At 42.4% G+C, this 6,974-nt stretch overlaps 1 long non-coding RNA gene across 1 annotated transcript; it reads right to left on the bottom strand.

The window, feature by feature from the left end:
- Window positions 1-3,455: 3,455 nt before the first annotated feature.
- LOC308239700 lies at window positions 3,456-6,070 on the bottom strand. Its single transcript, XR_013959764.1, has 3 exons — window positions 5,933-6,070; window positions 5,298-5,461; window positions 3,456-3,566 (listed from the first exon to the last, which is right to left on the bottom strand). It is a non-coding gene; the product is annotated as an uncharacterized lncRNA (long non-coding RNA).
- Window positions 6,071-6,974: the final 904 nt, after the last annotated feature.

Raw genomic sequence — 6,974 nt, forward strand, 5'->3', positions numbered from 1 at the left:
CTGCAGAGACATGGGATAGCTGGCTGTGTGATCTCAGAAGTTTGAAAGAACCTCTCTGTGCTTCAGTTTCCTCTTCTGTAATATGAGGAAACCAATCGTTTCTACCTCATGGGTGTGGTTTTGAGAATTAATTCAGTTAGTACATGAAAACACTTAGAACACTGCTAGGCACACAGCAATAGCTCAAAAATTTCTGTTTTTTAAAAATAGAATGTGATAGTTTTATAATTTTATAGTTTGCATATGTGTTTAAAAGATTAAGTCTTACAACTGACTGACAGATCTCAGAGGGAAGGGGTTGGGGGTGGGAGGTTGGGAAGAGACTAACCAAAGAACTTATATGCTTATATGCATAGCCTATGGACACAGACAATAGTGTGGTGAAGACCTAGGGTGGGGTGGGAACTGGGTGGAGGGGGCAATAGGGGGAAATGGGGAACATCTGTAATACTCTCAGCAATAAAGAGAAATAAAAAAGAGTCTTACAACTGAAAATTATGCACCAACTGATGTATGTTTTAAATCACTAGTTTTCAGGATAACCACTGTTAGGTACCCAAGTGATAATCATGAGAACATCTCTAAAGCACTTGGACCAACTGATCTCAGGAAACAACCATTTCTGCATGTGGCTACAGAAAGGTGAGGGCTCACCCAGGATCCTGCCTTCTCCTCATGTGCCCTCTATGCACAGCCACTGCTGGTGCCCCACCTGCAGCACACCCTGTCCAGGGCCACCCCTGTCCTCTGCACACTGCTGCAGCACTGGGCCAATTCACCCTTGTCCCTCACCTGGAGTCTGCATGGTTCTCCTAATGGTTATCCCCACAGCTATCTTGTTCCTGCCCAGTCCATTCTCCACACAGCAGCCAGAGTCACCTTCTGAGAACATGAATCAGAGCATGTCACTCCCACACTCAACCCTCCACCCTCAGAATAAACTCCTTGCAAGGCCCAGATGATGTGGCTCCTGTCTGCCCTCTGACCTCCTCTCCTACCATCTGCACTTTGCCAGGCTCCAGCCACCGGAGCTTGGTGTCTTCTGGAACACCTGGTGCCACGCACATCACAGGGCCAGCGACCCAAAGACCTGCCAGGCCTGCTTTCCTTTTGTCATGAAGGACTCAGCTCCAATGTCACTTTCTGAGAAAGACCTTCACCGACAGCCCATCTATAACAATCCCTGTCCCCATCATTTTCTACCCTATTTATGTTTGCTTTCTTCAAAGCACTCATCCCCATATGGAATTGCCATGTTTACTGATGTGTTTATCTGCCTGTTTTCCCAAACTAGAATTGAACTCCAGGGCTCTTGCCTGTATTGCTCTCTGTACTGTGTCCCCAGTGCCTCTTTCAATGCTTCATATATAAATCCGTGACTTAATATTACATAAATGAACAAATTGCTACCTATTTGTTGATAGGAGCAGACACAGATATTTAAATCTGAGTTGCAGAAGTTGACAAGGAAATTAGACATCAAAGGATTGAAAATTTTAATAAGTGTTCGTTGCAAATTCAGAGCAGTGCTTTTTAAACCTGGATGAATACCAGAAACAACTGGAGATATTACTCAAAATGTAGACACCTCCCACTCCACCTACCTGTTTTTGATTCAGCAGACCCAGGGTGGGCCCAGATAGCTGCAATTTTACCAAGCACCCCCTGTTGATTATGATGAAATAGACAATGGACTACACTTGGAGAAATCCTTACTTAAACAGCTGACATTTGTGTAACATTAATTTATGTGTACCATGCAGAGTTCTATAGTATCTGAGGTGTCTCTGTTAATGTAAGTACTCAAAAGTGCACCGGTCTTTCCCCCGCTCCAACAACCACAGCTTGCTTTCCTACCTGGATCAGACCTAAACTCCACAATGTTCCTGCAGCATTGGGTATTGTTATCCTGTTGAATAGAAGACACTGGAGGAAAGGGTAGTGACTTACCTGAAGGGTCCCAGTGATGGGAATCCACACTCTCGCTCCAGGAGCCTGTCTAGCACACTCGACATCACACTTGGTCCTTCTCCATCAGTGTCCACACCCTTCTCTGACTTTCTATTAGAAGGGAGAGTCAGGAGATAAGACAGCACATGGAACAGAGAGGAACGTGAGAGGACAGAAAAGAACATGAAATGCAGGGAAAGGGGTGAAGATGTGCTTGCCTGTCCCCATTTAGTTCACTGGAGGCTGTGCAATGATGTTTTGCCTCTTCCCCAGCTGATCACACACCCCTCACAGCAGTGACACTGAAGCTCACACATCATGGAAATGTGGGCTCATCCCTGCTTGCTGTTACATGTCCCAGTGTTCTCTCTGGTAGTCATGCTATGATGCTAATGCCAGGGGTATCACATTGAAAGGGAAAAAAAGTTAAAGTGGGAATAGAGAAATAAAATTTAGCAAGGGCATACTAGATGCCACACATTGTAGATTGTTATTTTCAGACTTTTCTCTTCAATTTCTCAAAGTGATGCTCTGAGGTGGGCATATTTACCTCCTTTCTATAGAATTGGAGATAACCTCAGAGAGCAAAGTACATGTTCAAAGAATTCTAAGGAGGTGTCAAATGGACACAGCAGCCAACTTAAAGGCACTTTCGTTGGCCAAATCTGTGACACTTTTTATAATAATTATTTTTATTATTTTTTAAATTCTGACCCTACCTGAGGACATGCAGAGAGAGAGAGAGAGAGAGAGAGAGAGAGAGAGAGAGAGAGAGAGAGAGAGAGAGAGAATCAGTTCTGTTGTATGTTCCCGACTGGGGATCAAACCTACAACCCAGGTATCTGCCCTGACTGGGAACTGAACCAGGCAGCAACCTTTCAGTGTACAGAACAATGCTCAACCAACTGAGCCACTGTGGCCTGGCAACAATTTGAGCATCAAAATAAATAATTATAGTGTCAGATGATAAACCTTAGAGCAAAATTGGAATCTATGAGCTATAATGATATATAAAAATAAATAAATAAATAAATAGGGAGAAGAGAAAGCTCTACCTCCAGTCAAATTTCAATTAATAAACCTGGAAAGAATGAGAAAATTAGAAAAGCAATATTTTACAACAGAGTAATAGGTGATTCAGGCTAGAATTATAAAATGATGCTCAATCTGTGCCAGACCCACTGTAGTCAAGAGTCACCATGGTAACCATGCTGGACAAGTGAAGCTGGGGGAAAAAAAACAATACTGTTATTTGGTTCCTATTATGTGCTACGAAGTGAATAGAACTGACATGATAACAGTAATTTAACTCAAGTATTCCTCACAATAATGACTCGTAGCAGCTTCAGCAATCTACATGCATATAAACATACTTATTCAAACATGCTGTCTCTTTTCAGCTGTCTCACCATCCAAAAATCCAGGTGAGGTGGATTTGCTGGGAGACAAAAAAAAACCCCACAATTCAACTGGTTCAATTCTAACCATACATATAAAGTTGAAAGTTACCATAAGTATTTTCTTTTAGTGATTGATTTTTCTGGCGATGACCTGTAGAATTTTCTCCGTGAAATTTTTCTCTCTAGTATTAGTACATTGCCAATAATGCCTAGAAGCTGATATAGAAACACAGTCAAATTTATGTTGTGCATGAAGTAGCTTTTCCATCCTAGAATAGCCTGTGCTTTTGACCAAAAAGATCATGCTATTATTAAACATCTGGCTGCTGACAGGTCAGTGAAAATATAATAATTGGGAATTGTCTTTACAAATAATGCCTTTACAATAGTATCAAAAAGTATGAAATGCTTATGGATAATCTGTCTACAGATATGCAAAGCCTATTCATTAAAGACTACTATACATTAAAGACACTGCTCAGAAAAAATTGAAGAAAATCTAGGTAAATGGAGAGAAAACTATCTTAGTGGCTTGGAAGACTCTATATTATTAAGGTATCACTTCACCCCAAATTGATCTATACATAGTTTATGCAATCCCAATAAAAATCCTAGCAAATATATTTTTGAAGAATCAACAGACTAATTCTAAAGTTCATGTAGAAATTCAGAGGCCTTAAAAGAGCAAATATTAAAAAACAAATGCACAGGACCTAGACTATGAAAAATAACTTAGAAAAATAAAGTTGGAGGATGAATACTCCCAGATTTAAATACTCATCATAAACCTACCATAATCAAGGTAGTGTGGTATTATAACTTAAAACTAAAATTTGATACCATTACAACTTCACAAGAATTGCTAAGATTAAAAAGACTGTCCATACCAAGGACTGTCAAGGTCACGGAGGATGAAACTCATATACACTGCTGGTGGCAATGAAAAATGGTACAACCAGTTTGGCAGTTTCTTAACAATGGTAATCTCACATCTACCATCTGATTCAACAATTGCACTCCTAAGAATTTACCCTCGAGAAAGAAAGCATGCAAAAACGTATACACCAATGTTCATTGAAGCTTTCTTTAAAAAAACAAATTTGGAAAAAATTATATCCATATATTCATCGTAGTATAAAAAAGAATGAACTATTAATACATGCAAAAAATGGATAATCTAAATAGGCTGAATGAAAGTAGCCAGGCCAAATCTAACAAAACAAAAAAGTTTGATTCTATTTAAATAAAATTATAGGACACAAAAACTAATCTATGGTGGAGAAGATCAATGGTTGCCTAGGTACACAGCAGAGTGAGGGGGAGGGAGGCCAGGTCATAAAGAACTGAAACTGGTATGTATTGGAAAAGTAAACATAACTATATTTAAGAGTATCTGGTTATTTTAAGAGATAATGACTGGGTATCAGTATAATAAGACATGCTAAATTATCAGTTAAAAATTTCTTTTAACTGACATTTTAAACCAACATTTGGAAAAATTCCTGACTTGCTAAATGTTTTAATTATAGAATGGATAAAAATGTGTGGGCCAGGGAAGAAACTATATAACAATGTCAAATTTCTAGGAAGATTTTCTAACCAAATGTACATTTCAACACCCATCTAAAAGAAACATGGAAATCACTGAATCATATTATTAGTGAGAACAATTAGGTATACTAGTATTTATTACAAATGCATGTTAAAGATCACATTTCTTCCTCAGGATGGACAATTTATTACTTTCAGACAAAAGTGGACATGTTTAAGGTGGGGCCTCCGAGCTAATACAAACCTTGTAACTACTGATGGAATGACATTCCATCGGCTAACCCGCTTTTCTGCCCCACCCCCATGAGATCAAAGCAGCTTCTCTACTTTGGGGCTGGTTTGTGACCCTCACAGGAGCGATTCCACTACATGCTTTTATCAGATCTATGAACTCACTGGAGCCAGGTGTCCTGTCCCACTACGGATGTGAAGTGTTGGGGTCTCCTGAGGACCGCTGTCCTGGAACCTGGAGAAGAAGCCTCAGCAGCCATCTGGACACAGATCTTCAGAACCTGCCTCCTTTAGACACCTGATAGGAGCTGGGCCACCGGCACTAGGAGCTGCGTGGGGAGAGACAGATCCAGCATCACTATGCTTTTGTGGTGTAACTGAGTGCCGTGCACCAGGCTAGGCACTGGGTTAGTGACAATGACACGAACACAAGTGGGTAGTGGTCCTAGCAACCAGATGTCATAATGGGCTGCTCACAGAGCCTTTTCTGCTTCCCTCCTCTATCCCCTAACAACGAAGTTGAAAATGAGTAGGAAGTGGCCTGAATTCATACAGGCATCATGATCCCTCAATAACCACAGGGCCAAGGGCTTACTCATGTGTCATCACTGCACGTCCACAGCCACCCTGTGGGTTAAACATTTTATCCCTGGTTCACAGAGGGGGCAGCTGGGGCTCAGAGAGAGTCCTTACCGGTCTTACCTCCCCCGCCCCTGCCTTTAGAAGGAAAGTAGCTGCAGGACACCCCTGGGGCAGGACACCGCACTCACTGGTACTGGCTGAGACCACAATGGTTTTACCTATGAGACCACCGGGGGAGCAAACCCTAAAGCGGGAAAGAGGAAACTTGGATCTGGATCTCCTTTGTCTTCCGACATCCCAGGACGACTCAACCGCCACCGCCAACACCCACAACCTCAGCTGAATCCCCAGTGTCTGAAGGCGGGGCCTGCTTTTTGGCCAGGCCAGGTCTGTCTCTTTTTAAAAGTCGTCACAGTCGCCATGTTGACGTCAGGTTTCTATGGCAACCAGGATGCGAAGCCTCATTCATATCAGAAATGCCTTCGCACATCCTTCCACCCCCTGGCCCTTAACTGGAAGCAAAACACCTTTACTCTTCAGGCCGCTATGGGAGAAAGCACACTAATTAGAGGCACTAGACTGGGAGCCAGACAATTGGCGGAACTCTGCCCTGTTTGTTGAAACATGAGCCTGTTGTCAGGAATTGTTTTTTATTTAAAATGAGACAGTGGCCCGGCCGGTGTGGCTCAGTTGGTTGGGTATCCTCCCATGCACTGAGAGGTCGCAGGTTGTATTCCTGGTCAGGGCACCTGTCCCGATTTCGGGCTCATCCCCAGTAGGGGGCATGCGAGAGGCAGCAAATCAATGCTTCTTTATCATCCATGTCTCTCTCTCTCTCTCTCTCTCTCTCTCTCTCTCTCTCTCTCTCTCCTCCCTCCCTCCCTCCTTCCCACCCTTCCTTTCCTTTCTCTGTCAAAAATCAATAAACACACACACATCCAGGGAGGATCCTGTGGTTCTTAGAGATAAACTAGCCTCAGAGAGTGAACATACAAATCAAGATACAACTGTGCAGCTTTGATTGGGCAGGGAAGGTCTCAGCCCATTGGTCAAAACACAATTCCAGGAACTCCTTTATAAGGGCTGGCTCAGCAGGCAGGAACCCAGTGCAGGAGGCTTGGCAGCCTAGCCTGAGGCTTTTCCCTGATATGCAATGTACTTCAGAGGCCTCTGTAAACAATTGCTGCTAGATTCTGATTATGAATTAATCAGAGTTAACCACAAGGAGTCCTTTTGGTAGGTATATTTTTTTCTTGGGGT

The sequence above is a fragment of the Plecotus auritus genome (genome assembly GCF_963455305.1).
Source record: "Plecotus auritus genome assembly, chromosome: X".
NCBI lineage: Eukaryota > Metazoa > Chordata > Mammalia > Chiroptera > Vespertilionidae > Plecotus > Plecotus auritus.